This window comes from Marmota monax, unplaced genomic scaffold (assembly GCF_021218885.2).
Source record: "Marmota monax isolate L192 unplaced genomic scaffold, Marmota_monax_Labrador192_F-V1.1 WCK01_AAM20220418_F8-fsc00135, whole genome shotgun sequence".
Lineage (NCBI taxonomy): Eukaryota > Metazoa > Chordata > Mammalia > Rodentia > Sciuridae > Marmota > Marmota monax.
This window is the reverse complement of record NW_026694339.1, coordinates 403,364-417,119: the sequence shown is the minus strand read 5'-3', so window position 1 is coordinate 417,119 and position 13,756 is coordinate 403,364. Positions and strand designations below refer to the sequence as shown.

The 13,756-nt window shown below is 46.8% G+C and overlaps 1 long non-coding RNA gene across 6 annotated transcripts in view; it reads left to right on the top strand.

Annotated features, from left to right (window-relative positions):
* The first annotated feature begins 3,337 nt into the window (after nt 1-3,337).
* The window catches only part of LOC124109044 (uncharacterized), a 41,509-nt gene continuing 31,090 nt past the window's right edge, over nt 3,338-13,756 (top strand). For 3 of the 6 annotated variants that reach the window (XR_009228900.1, XR_006856856.2, XR_006856858.2), the window contains exon 1: nt 3,360-3,619. This is a non-coding gene — a long non-coding RNA (uncharacterized LOC124109044). Of the gene's footprint in view, nt 3,620-13,756 lie in introns of all 6 variants that reach the window. The other 3 variants (XR_006856857.2, XR_009228901.1, XR_009228899.1) reach the window with 3 other exon arrangements.

The window sequence follows — 13,756 nt, the reverse complement described above, 5'->3', positions numbered from 1 at the left end:
GGGTGGGGGTGAGCGGATGCCAGCAATAGCAGCAATCGCCCTTGCCTATGGTCCTGCTTGAGGGAAGGTAACCAAAGCCCAAGAGCCTGCAGTTTGGTCTTGGGAGTTATGATCACCATTGTAATCCTTTCTGGAGAGAGCTGGCATCTTTGCTTCTCCCTTCCAAGCCTCAGGTTAGGCCTTGCATACCTGGGGGCAGCCACAGGACCCTGAAAAACCAAAGGAATAAATGTGGAATCTCAAGGGCCCGTCCTTGCTGCCTACCCAAAGAAGCAGCTTCTCACATACCAACCCAGCTTCTATTGCCAAGTGAGCCCCAAGGGATAGGCATGCTGGATCCATTTGTTTTTACTAGGAGCAAAAACTCATAGGCAGAAACTGGATTACAAACTATATGACCTTAGTCTAGGGATATCTTCTTCATCGGGCTTTTCCCTGGAGGTGCAGTAAGGGTGGAAACTGGCATTCACCTGCTCCTTCAGGTCCTGGTCCCTCAAGTGTTTTTTCTCTATACTTGTGGCGGCTGGGACTGTCTAGAGGAATCTGGATTTTCCCCAGATGTGTAGTGACCACTCCCAGCTCCCCATGCCAGATTGATGGGATCAGGAAAACAGAGCTGCCTGCAAAAGGCTGGACCCAAATCCAAGCAACAGAGCCCATGTTTCAAAACTCTGAATCCAACCTAGACGACTCAAATACAAAGATAATGACACAACAGTATTTTTGACCCCAGGAGGTTAGATCCCAGTTGCTTCTCCAGCCTCTCCAAATAGCACAAATCCTCAAGGCTCACAGCATACACCTGCCTGCCAGTGGAGCTGTATCTGGCCCAGCGATATTTAGGTGGGCTGGCACTTTCTGTGTTTTGACCCCAAACAGTGAGAAGGGCAATGTTTCTGCACCTGTGGTGTATAACTCTTGCCCAGATCCAAGCTCAAGTTTGCCCAACTCTGTTCTCTCACAGATGAAGAACCAGACCCGGAGATTCGCAAAACGTAGCACCTGTATGCTAAGCAGAGATGGCTCCTTCGGAAAATGGGACACTAAGCTGTCCCGTTATCCGTTAAGTAAAAACTGCTAATTTCATTTATTAAAGGACCTAGAGTGGAGGAACCCCTTGAGTGTGCTCAAGGTTGCTCCCCAAGACACGGATCCCAGATTCTCCTGACCAAAAGGTGGTTTCGGTTTCGCTAGGGATTTTGGATTGGCCAGGTGCTCCAAGGTGGACTAAAGTAGAAATGGCCTCAAGACACGCTTTTAAGAAGGAAGGGACCAAGGCGGCAAGAACAGCTTTCCTTCTGCGACTTGAGAGCGCAACACCTTCTGCAAACAGTTCACACCCTGATCTTCCATCCCACGCATTTCAGAAAAAGCCCAGTCCCTGGGCCCTCACTAATTTTGCTCCAGGAAAAGCATCCGCCATTGTGTTAGCAAAGCATTTCCTAAAATATCGAACCAAACCAAATTAGTCTAGATTCTCAACAGCAAAGAAGTCAAATGAGAATAAATGAAGAGACCAAACTACCAGTGAGCAGTAAGACAGGGTCTGCGCTGGCCCAGATCGAAGGCAGGGAGCCTCCAGCACGGGATGAGAAAACATACTTATTGTGCGCCAAGGCCCTTTCACATTGACTGAACATGACGAATAAACCTTTGTTCTAGCCCCAAGTCTCTCAAAAAATATTTTTTTTTGTCTCCAGCTGAATCCCGCAAACCCACAACGAAAAAGCACCGAGTAGCACTGAAAGGAGGAACTCATGTCACCGCCTGCGTTAAGATCTGGCTCCCAAGAGCGTGGAATCGGATAAACCGGGTTCTCTTCTATCCCTACAGCCTGCGTGACCTCTGCCTTTTCAAAACCCCAGAGAGATTTCCATTGTACAATATCCTAGAGCTATACTCGGACGCGAACAATGCTCCAAAAAGCCATCTAGTCACTGGCCCATTCATCCCCTCATTCTAGTGTTCCCAAGTACCTGTACACCAAATGCGGGTCAACACTGTTAATAAGGGCTAGAGATGTTCCTTGACATTTTGCAGCGACGGAAGCAGCGCAGGCTGAGCATCCCGCGCTTGTCCCCCTCCTAATCCAGTCTGGATATCTAAAAAAAACCCAATGCTTAACGACAATTGGGTGGTACCTTCAGCAACAAGACCTCTTCCCAGGGCAGAACCATACACTGCACTAGTCTCTTCTTCCCATTCAGTGGAGACTAACAGTCCTGGAAGCTCCGAAAGGCCCCAAACCGCCTCCCGGCTCAAGCGAACTTTCGAGCTCCCAACTTCGCTCCGCCGTGCAAGCCGTCTAAAGCCGATGCGGACGTACATTCTCTCTCCCGCCGCCGCTACCGCTACTCTCGCCGCCTCTGGACAGGCAGCCGGCTAAGAGATGGGATGGGGTAGTATAATGAAGAGGCCACCGGTGACTAGAGCCCCGGAGCCGCTGCCCCCGCGTGTAGGGGGCGCTCCCCGGCCTACTCACCCTGGTTGCGAATAGCGGGCTGGCTCTCCAGGCAGCTTGGCAGGTAGGGCGCATTGGGAAACATCCTGGCCTGTCCGGAGGACGCCTGGCTCGGCGGGGGAGGACCAAAGGGTCCGTAGCGACAGGCTCCAGCTGTACCGGTGAACTGACCGGAGAAGTGGACGGTGAAGGCGCTCAGGCACTGCTCCTCATGCGGCTCCGCGCCTCCCCAGCTCGGCTCCTGTTTGATGAAGGAGTGAGGCGGAGGCGGCGGCGGAGGTGGCGGCGGAGCCGGCGGTGGCGCAGGACCGCCCAACGAACCGTAAGCCGAAGCACCCGGGGGCGCAAAGTCCAGCACTGGCGCCCACTGCGCGGCGCCGCTCACTGGCAAAGCGCAGCCGCCACCGCCACCCAAAGAGGGTACCGCCGGCAGCAGCGCGTTCAAGTCCCGCACGTCGGAGCCCATTTGCTGCGGCTCAGTTCCGGACACCCCGCGGCTCCTCCGGCCCTGCGGACGCTTGGCGCTGGACTCGGAAGCGACTAACTTGGTCCAGATGCCGCCAGGACTTCGGTCCCCCGGCTGCTCAGGCTGCTGAAGGCACTCAGGCTCCAAGCGGAGCGTGTGCTGAGACGCCGGCTCCGGGGCACACGTGGAAGCCGGCTCCTGCGGCAGGAGGAAGTCCAGGATCGCGGCGAGGAGGCGGCGGGGCCCCTGGGCTGCTGTCCCGGGTCTGGGTGGGTGGGTGAATGAGTGGGAGGGAGGGAGGGAAGGGGGGAGCCCGCAGGCTGTCGGGTTGCGGAGAGCCCCCGGGTGTGGGCGCTGCCTTGAACTCCTTACCCCAGCTGCCTGGCTGCCCCCAGCTTCCCAAAGCTCAAATAAGAGGGGCCGGCGCCGGGAGAGGAGGAGGAGTCAAGGAGGCTTGGCCGCTCCATTCACACAGCAACCCAAGCCTGGCCAGGCAGCGCGCGCTGCTCCTTGGGGGCGCCCTTGCAGCGGGGGCGGGGGCGGGCCTGGAGAAGCGTCTGTTTCAGAGGCACTCTCTCCTATTCTACCCGCCACGCGCTCCAAACTGGCCTATATGGCGCAACCCTCCCCCTACCTCCCCTACTGGGCTTTCGAGAGTGTGGGCGCCCCGCGGCACTGGCAAGTTCCTCCAGGTAAGCTACGAGTCTCCTCGGCATCTGAAAGCTGTAGGAGTACAGATGGTTTGTTAATCTGAGAGGGCGGGTTGGAGGGAGGAGCAGGTGGGCTCCAAGAGGGCGGGAACTTAAAAAGCACCGAGAACTCAGAGGCGGAAACCTTTTCTTTGCATCCGAGAGTCCAGCTCTTGTTTCTAGAGTCCTACAGGTTACTGGGAAGGGCCCGGTCCCTATGAGTTCCAGAGATCGGGACTACAGATGAAAATACCCCAGGTAGATAACCAGTGCGAGCCGCATTGGTTACGACAAGACTACTAGTAGTCTAGTAGTTGGTTGCTTGGTGAGGTTTGAGCCCAGCGGAAGACGGTTGCCGCCTACCTAAAATCCATGTCAGAAGCACTTAGTTTCCCTTTCTGGGGAGTATTTATTTCTTATACGGTTAAACCGGGAAAACAGTGGCTAGTTTGAAGAAGGGGCGGGGGGACTCCTTGGGGAAACGCCCAGTGCCTGCGCTCTTTTCCGGCTGGAGCATCCTGGCGCCCAGTTGAGGGAGGAAGGGAAATGGGAAGGGTTTGGGCACCAAGCCGATGGGGAGAGGGTGGCTCCTGGAGCTGCTCTTCCAAACACTGCTTCTGCTCCTGATCCCGGGGAAGCCGTTCTAGGTGCACAGTGATTAACCAGAAGTTGCAAGCCAGTTAGGCCGATGGGAAATAGGGCAGGGAGAGACTCCATTGGCCCAAGGCCGGTGGCACTGTTCGCACCATTCGGATTTCGGAGCTCGGAATTCGTGGTTTCGCTCCACCTAGCAGCTGGTTGGGATCCTCGCGCCTTAGAGCAGGTGCTGAGGGGTAGGTTTGGTTTTAGTTCTTCTAAAGTAGTCAAAATCTGTTGGGGATCAACACATAAGCAAGGAGAAGGGGATCCCGGAGTGAAGTGAGCGAGGAAACGCCCAGGAACGCCAGGAGTCAGCGGCGACGGCGCAGCCTGGAACCGACAGGCGTGCCCGGCGGGAAGCGGCCGATCGCAGTCAGGCCTCCCGCATCAGGCGGGTCAGAATGGGGCTCACAGCTTTCCAGACAACCCTACGTGAAGCAACAATGGAAGCAGACGCAGTTTAACAACAAAGCATTTCGACGACCTTAATTTACTGTCCATTTGTTACACTAAGGTTTTAACTTGCACGGTGTAAACACAACCGCTGTAAATTCTGGCTGTGGATCCGAAGTATGTGCGGGCTCAGGAAGTCCGTGTGCGCGATTCCTCTTCCTCTTGGGTTACGCATCCCCTAGGCACAAGAGACCCTGAGGGCAAAAGTTGGGAACGTGAGCTATCAAGCTTGCTCTCCCTTCCACTTTCGCAGAGGTGGACACCTTTCTGCGCTACAAATGGTGTTTGATTTTGTTTACTTTGCTTCCTCTTTACTAAGATTTTCTTTTGCGCGTGCCCTCTCCCGCTTCCTCTCCCCTCTCTCTCCCTCCCTCGCCTTCCCCTTCCCTTCCCTTTCCTTTTCCCAAATAAAGCTCTTGAGGCCAGCTCCTTCCCCCTTCATTCTGCCACCTCTTATCCCTCCTTCTCCATTCTAAACCTGTAGAGGGGTTCTAAGCAGGGCCACATGCGTTTGGGTCTTTTTGGTAGAGACAGACCTTGGAGACAAAACTTCTCGAGCCAAGTTGCCTCTGGAATGCTCCAGATCCCTGTCTCTCCCTTTTATCTTCCCCACCTCTTATTTCTACTTCGAAGTCGTTTTTTTTCCCCCTCCCTTGACTACGCACTGTGAGAAGAAGAGCTTTTGATGAAAAGCCAGAGTTCCAGTTCCAAAGGAAAAGACCAAGATTTTCTCTCTTACTTTCCTTTGCAAGTTTTTTTTTTTTTTTTGGTAGGGGGGGACCGGGAGTGAAAAAATGTAGAGAGTCTGGCTTGAATACGAGGTCATGTGATTTTGGATCCCAGGTAGGGCGGAGAGACTTAAATCTCTACCTCTGTATTAAAAAAAAAAAATAAGTTTTGGCCAGGGGGTGAGTTGGGGTTAGATGGGGCACAGAGGTGGGTGGGAAGAAGGAGCACCCAGCAACTTGGGAATCTTCTGTCTTTGCCACTTGTTTTCTCGGAATTCTTGAAGGGAAATGGAGGAAATGCCAGCCCCATTTCCACACCAAGGTGTTCCTTGCCCTGAATTCTCAGTGTGAAGCTGTGGGAGGAGTTCCATGCAGCTCCCTGGACAGAGAAAATTGCCAGTAGCTGCCCCCCAAACGGCTTCTGAACATTCATTACCCAGCCCTTATGCCCCGGAGCCCAGGCATCCATAAGCCAGGGTTGAAGAACCCACGAATCTCTGGGGTCACCGGGCACCCATGCCTCCCATCTCATCTCCCTTCCCTGTGTAAGGTTCTTCATGGGAGTCCCACGGTTATCCCAGTAGATATACTGGCTTAGGCTCCCTGAGCTGGGTGTGGAGGAGCAAACAGGGTGATGCACCTTTCACCCATCCTGCACCTCCTTCAGCTGATGAGGCCCTCCCGGGATCCCAGGGAAAAGAAGGTTGCAGAGAATTGGATGCTCTCTGCTCCTATCAGCGCAGGAACCCACGACAAAGAGGATCCCTGTCTGGATTCCCGATGGCAAAGCTGAAATTTAAACTCCATGTTCTACAGAGAAGGAAAGACCCAGAAAGGCAAACTGTGGAGCACAGAGGTTAAGAGTAAGGGGTAAATGCCTTGAGAATGGAATCTCAACTTTGCTAGGCAGCCAATAGCTGTGTGACCCTAGATGAGTTCTGTAGCCTTTCTGAGCCTCAGTTTCCTCTTCCGTCAAAGAGAGAGTGTGATAGTAGCGCCAACCTCCTGGGGTTGTCCTGTAGATTAGGAGGGTAGTGTTGACTTATTTACTTGACAAACTACGATTTTTGCTACCATTAGTGCTCAAGGGCACGTAGCAAGGTGGTGGTAAAGCTACCTTTAAAAACCTACGTAGGTCTTTGAATGTCCAGGTCATCCAGCAATGGCTTCAACCATCACTCCTCTGCCTCTCTAGAACTAGGGAAATGAGGAAAAACTGGCGATACCCTGGAAGCCCAGGTGGCTTTAGTACTTTGGCATAATGCATGCGTTCCGGCCTAGAAGGTGCATAAGTATTGCAAGATGAAAAAGCAATCGCAACTAGATGGGAGGAGGTAGTGAGGACCTCAACCCCCCACTTTTACTCCGGCACTGTTAACTACCTATGACCTAGCACCGAGCCGGGCAGCTGCAGCCACGGCCCCAGGGACCAACGCGCACGCCGCCGGGGCCGCGCTCTGGCGGTCACCCGGCGGCTGCTGACAACTGAATAAACACTCCGAAGCACTGCGATCTGTCAAGGGCTGGGGCCGCCAGCCAGTGCCCTGGGCCGCAGATCGGCGTGAAGAGTGGCCCGACCTCCTGGCCGCGCGTCGCCTGAGAGGAACGGGGCTCTCTCGATTAGCTGCACTCTGGCCGGCTCCGGGACCCCTTAAGCGCTGGGAGAACAGCTCAACCGCTGCTCCTCCCCTCCCAACCAACTCCAGCTCTTCGGAATCTGCCCACGCTGGGCTGCTGCATAGGCACTTCAGTTGGTTTCCAGCCCAACGCCGCAGCAAAAATCACAGCTTCATTTCTAAAATTAAAATAGATTTCAAAGCAAAAGAGGGGATTTTGTGGCATAGCCCACCCCCGGGCTTTCTCTGTTAATTTAAAAAATACATCGATCTCTGATCAGTCTTCAAACTCTCTCTCTGACCCGGTTTAGGCGCCCACAATCATTGAGCACTGCCCTGGTGCACGGTGCAAAAAAATTCCCCTCTCCCCCAGCTCTCTGTGCCAGGAGCCGTCCGGGTTACCCCTGGCAGTTCTGATGCCACCAAGAGATGGTCCCTGAGCTCCCCAAGAGTCCCCAATGAAAGGATTCCTCAGTGCTGCCTCTATTATTATACCGTAAATCTTTTTAAATTCTGGAACTAATTATATAGAGGATATGTCTCAATTTGTTCTGCATTAATGCCACAGTGGGGATAGAGGCCAGGCCGTGGCCAGAGCAGATACGTAGGCCCATGAAATTGATGAACTGAGAGTTGCTTCCAGTCCTGAGTGCACCATCTGGAATTCCAGTCTGAGGTTACAATTAGAACTCCTGACCCCAGATTCAACTTTGCAAGCAGGGGGAAAATGGGGGAAAGAAAGAAAAAAAAAAAAAAGAGAGAGAGAGAGAGAGAAACAAAACAAAATTTATTATGTACCTGTTAAAAATAAAAAATATCTCACACAATCTTAAAGTGTTTCCATCTTAGAAAAATCTTTTCAAGTATTTCTTTTGTGTTTTTTAACCTATAAAAAAAGAGATGATGGAATACATTTTATAAACTGAATTTTATCTTACTCCTTTTCACTCTCCCAACTGCAGTTTAATAGTCAGATTTCCCTGAGCATTGGATTTAAGTATATAGGACCCAAATATTCCTCAGTAAATTATTTTGCTAACTACTTTGTCACTTTTGTGATTTCACATTTGAGAAATAGGTTAATTACAGAAATCTACCTAAATCTGGGAACTTTCCTCCCCTCACCCTTTTTGACTGCTAATACAGTTTAACTATAATCAGAGATTTTGTGTTCTCAATCTATTGGGCCAATTGCTTCTTCGTTTTTTTTGTTGTTGTTGTTGTTTGTTTGTTTGTTTGTTTTGGTTTTTGTTGTTGTTGTTGGTGGTGGTTGTTTTTTGTTTGTTTGTTTGTTTGTTGTTGTTGTTGTCTTGTTTTTTTGTTTTTGTAACACGCTTCTTTACTTTCTTCTCACTTTAACCCGGTAAAGAAACCCGCAAACCTTAGGGAGAAGGTCCCTAAGGACCAGGCAGTACTGTGGAATCTGTTAAATTTATTAGCATAAATGCTTAGACAAAATGAGATATAAATCATCCAGATGTATTAAGCCAGATAGTAACCCATTGAAGTCAACCCCTTTTGAGAATCCTGATGTATAAATGTTAATATAAAACTAGGTATCAGTATTGTCTTTCAAACTGAATGTATATTCTAAGAATATCCAAAGATTGAGTTAGAAATAAGGGAGGGCCAGAGGGATATTCTTTAGAGTAATTTGTTACCATTGTAGGTGGCTCCGAAAGTATGACAGGAAGGGAAAACAGTTTGCATTTGGAGTCTTTATTTAGGAGCAATTTTTTTTTAAGAAAAATAATACAGGATATATGTGATGGGCAGCAAAAGAACTGGGGGGAAAAAGAGATTGATAGTAGGCAAACGACAATGCTTTCTGTAGAATCCATTTTCTCCCTAAAGTCAGTTCAGCACCACAGCGATCTAGTTAGAAAAGGCAGAGGCTCTTAACACAGATAACGGATTAACCATTAGTGAAGAGCCACCTGGGCCTCTGTCTGAACCCGGATATGCAGCTGTTCAGCAGGAGAAGGATGTGTGTTCGGTGGAGGTAGATGAGGAGGAAAGTACTGGGGGAGTGAGGAAGGGGAATTGACGGAATTCCTGGCAAGGGTTTACCAAGACGAAAATCAGACAAAATATTTAAGGAGCAATTGCTCCTAAAGCTCATAATCGTGGATCTCTGTAAATCTTGGCAAAACAGGGCATCCTTAGCAGTTTGGATTGTTCTCTAGCTTTCTTTTTCTTTTTTTAAATCAACCTGTCACCAGAAAAAGGAATCCCCACCCCCATTTTTTTTTTAACAAGAGCATCCTTGTTCTTTTCTATGGCATATATTAATTCACCATGCATAGAACATTTGTGGGCACATCCCATGTGGCAGCATTGTAGTAACGACTGTGAATACTACTCCAGCCTGCTCTCAGGGAGCTTTCATTCTAGTAGGATCGCAATCAATTATAAGGAAACACATTACATACTTTCAGATAGTCACAATTGCTATATAGGAACAAGGGATCAGTTCCTGAAGAGGAGATGGGGTGGGAAGCTACATAGAGCCCTTACTTCTTTTCATTTTCTATCACGTTGCCCTGTTTTAATGCATTTCATAAGTATTCCACCCTCCTGCCCAGATCCAAGATGGGTTTGAAGTATTTGGAATGCTTGGTATGGATAAATATCTGTCTATGAAATGGGACACTTTAGAATCACCAAGGCAACTGTTTAGATAGAGCTGAGTTAAAATCACCACTACCAGCTGAATGACTGAAAGTTATTTAACCCTGGAAAAACTGAGTTTTATCCTCTTCAAGGTAAAAGTAACACCACCTATTCAAAGTTGTGAGAACTCAGTAGGTTAAGGTATGTGAAATTCTTAGCCCATAAGAAGCAATGGCACTCCCCTGTAATCCTAGCTACTCAGGAAGCTGAGGCAGGAAGATCTCAAGTTTGAGGCCAGCATGGGGAATTTAGACCCTGTCTCAAAATAAAAAATAAAAGGACTGGGGATCTAGCTTAGTGGTAAATATCACCTAGGTTTGATCCCCAGTACTAAAAGAAACAAGCTTAGGATTGCTTTGTTCCTTACAGTATGTTTCAGGTGTGGAGACCCGTCCAGAAACAAAGATTCCTGGGTTAGGTATAAAAATTCCTGGGTTCAAGTCCCACCTCCGCCAGTGTCTGCCCTTGTGGAAATAAGGAATTGAAGGAATTGTGATTCCGTCAGTGACCTTATCTGTAAAATAAGGTGATAATTTTAAAACATGTAGTGAAGCATCTGGAAGTGATTTAAAAATGGTAAAGTGCTAGGCAATGCTGAGGACCATCATGACATGCTCTGCATGCAAAAATGTGGAAAGGAGGATGCCTCTGGATAGCATGAGAGCCATTGCTCTTGCTGCCTTGTTTCTTCATTTGCAAGTTGACATAGTGAGTTTCTCATAGGGTGAGAAATAAATGAGACCATATATATAAGTTTTCAGAACAACACCTACCTTAGAGTGTGTGTTAGTGTCACTGTTACTATAATTGTCAGCCTTCTCTGGCCACCTTCTTAGGCTCATGGCTTAGAATTTTTACACTGATATCTTCTTACTGTAGAAGTGCAGCCAAGTATGAAGAACAGGTTTTGGAATCAGATGTCCAGGATTTAAAGTCCCTCTGTGCTGCTTTTTTCTATATTATTTTGGATGATTTCTTTATTCTATCTGAACCTTAATTTTAATTTTCTTAATTGTGAAAAGGGGCTAAAGATACCATCACTTCAGAGTTATTTTGAGAACACATTAAAACAACATGTGTTCTGTGCTTATGTGGTGCCTGGCATGTAGTAGAAAATCAGTAACTGGAGGTTATTAAACTTTCAGTTTATTTAATCAAACAATATCAACCTTGATTTCAAAAACCAGATCAGCCAACAAAAGCCCAAATTACAGCATGATTCTTACTATAAATGCAGAAATTGATTTTTATCTTCTTTTGGGCTTACCCATGCCACACTGAAATCTCTTGTATATATGTAGAATTCTTCAGTCAAGGCACTGACAGTGAGTTTTCTGACTTTTGATTATGAGCCCTTTAGGTTAAAATTTTGAATCTCATTTATTTTCAGTGGAGGTTTTTGCAGAACTTCCAGCATATATAGAAGATTTTGGTAATCCCATGTTTTTCAAAATAAGCAGGAAATTGTTTTCAGCCAATAGAGAAAAAAGCAGTTTGACCCTCTTCCTGGAGTTACCACATAACATTTATTAATAGCTGTGTAAACAGACTTGAACGTAGTATCAGCTTGCTGTTCAAGATATTACAAAAGTTTATGAGAAGTTGCTTAGGAAAAACAAGATAGAGTCATTAGAAATCTGATACTAGTCATTAGTACATTTATTCCAAGTCTCCATAAATCACAAACAATGAAACTTCTATTGTGATCACTGTTCCACATCTAAAGGACCCTCCCCTTTGATAGAAGTTAAATACATTTCGAAAAGCCTAATTTTTTTTCCTCTATCAATACTGAGGCTAATTACAAAATTCCCAGGGTATAATAAATATTAAATTCTAATCAACACTAGTGACACAAAATAAATTAGAAGCATATAACTTAACGTTGATTCCCTATGTAGAGCACATGTTTATCTTTAATTATTCCCCACCTGGGAATGGAATAAATATTATTAGTTATGTTGATTGTTTATACTTGGAGGTACCACATTTTAATTTTTCCTAGGACAGTCTCAGTTTAAGCTGCTATCCCAACTTAATTATTGTTAATAGTGAGACGCAAAGATTGAATTGGAATTCAAAGGTTGAAAATAATTACTGTAATTGAGCGCACGACTTACTTAGTTCTGTGCTTCTTGACAGCCAAGTTAAAAAGGGCAAATAACACTTGTTACATATCTCTGATTTTGTAATAGAAGAGAGAAACCCGGTTTTTCAGAAAAGAAAACTTTTCTGGTATTAAGCTCTAAGAGGAACTTATCACACAGGCTTTTCTGTAGGGTCATCAGACAATGGTGGGTGACTTTAACAATGATGATTCAGAAGACACAGAGACATTCACTGATGGTGGTTTCTCATTTCAACCCAATGGACACAGCATTAAGATTATAGCTCTGTAAACTCTTTCTAAGGGGAGACAAGCAATAACACAGCCCCTTTTTATAGTTTCCGGGATGATCTGACCTGATTCAAATGAACCTGATTTGTTAATTTTAATAGAAATTCCCTACTGGTAATTTTTAAAAAGCATCTTCTATTCATTAATCATCAAATAACTTTGAATATAAAGCAAACAGAGCTAAGGAACAGATCCTTAGTTCTCTAGAATCTGTGGATTGAGGAGAGTTGGAGAGCAGAGGTTCTCAACTGAGGGCATTTGCTTCCTAAGGGACATCTGGCATTGTCTAGTGACTTGTAGACTCGGGGTGCTAACTTCTATACTGGGGAGAGGTCAGGAATGCCACTGAACACTGTATAACGCACAAGGCAGAATAAAGAACTATCCAGTCTAAAATGTCAGCAGTGCTGAGGTTGAGAAAGCTACCCTAGGAGACTCAGAAGAAAGATGGAGACATCAATTTCTAGCTAGGGTAAAAAGAAAACCTCTCGTGGAGGAGGGGGCCTTGGGCTAGATCTGCCCCACCTCAATGGAGCTGGAGGCTGTCTCTCCCCCAAGAAATGCCGGGGAAAGAAACAGGGGGGTGAGAAGAGGCCAGCCATGTGGTTGGGATGTAGTCCACAAAGGGAATTGTGGATAAACTAGTTTAACTAGAAAAGAAGGCTAATCCACATGGAGCAATAAGAGAAAAAGCCAGAGAGTACATGTAAATTTAGGGCAAAGAGTTTTTGTCCTGATGTTGTGCTCCAAGATCTCTAAATTTTGCGAGCATGTTTTAAAACCACACAAATCAAAGATAGCATAAACTTTTATGTTCCCAAAGATCATCTTTCAAATACCAGCTTGTTGGGTATATATGGATATGCACATAGTTGGCTTCCTCTTCCCCACATCATTTTTTACCCCTTACACAACGGGGATTCATCAGAACTCAGTGTTATATCACATTAAATTTAAAAATGGGTGCCTACTTTAAAATATAACCTATCAAGGCACAGAAAATTCTGACCCACTGCTGGTAATTATACAATGCTGTAGGAATCTCCATTAAGAAATATTATTCTGACCTAGTTCTCTGTGTCATGCTGCAGATTGTCCTTCTCTTGAGTCATGGAACGCTTTGTGAGGAAGGACTACAAAGACTCCCTCGATATTAGCCATCTCACCCCTCAGAGTTCAGCCAGGAGTGGGACAAAACCCTTGTCACCGTCACCGTGTCGACATGTTTACTTCTGGCGTAGGAAAACATCCCTATTGCCCAATTCAGCTTCCCAGTCCATTCACTTGCCTGGAGACACATATTTTATGTTTTCCTTTGATGATTTACAAATAAATTAGCATGATTCACTAAGGTCTGCCAACATATATGCATTACTGGGGAAATCTGAGATGTTGAAAAATGATCATAATTTATCGCTTCCCAATACTTTCTTCTTAAGAACCAAATAAATATCATCAGCCAGTTTATATACCTGACGTATTTATTGCCGTATTCCCGTGGAGCACTTCCCCGTTGTAGTGTGTTCTCACACATTGTTTTCACAAATTGTGTTTTGAAAGACGTTGAGGGAGATTCAGGCCAGAGAAGCAAGATGTTATCTTTTGGAAAGGATGGACCCGCTCTAATGGAAGA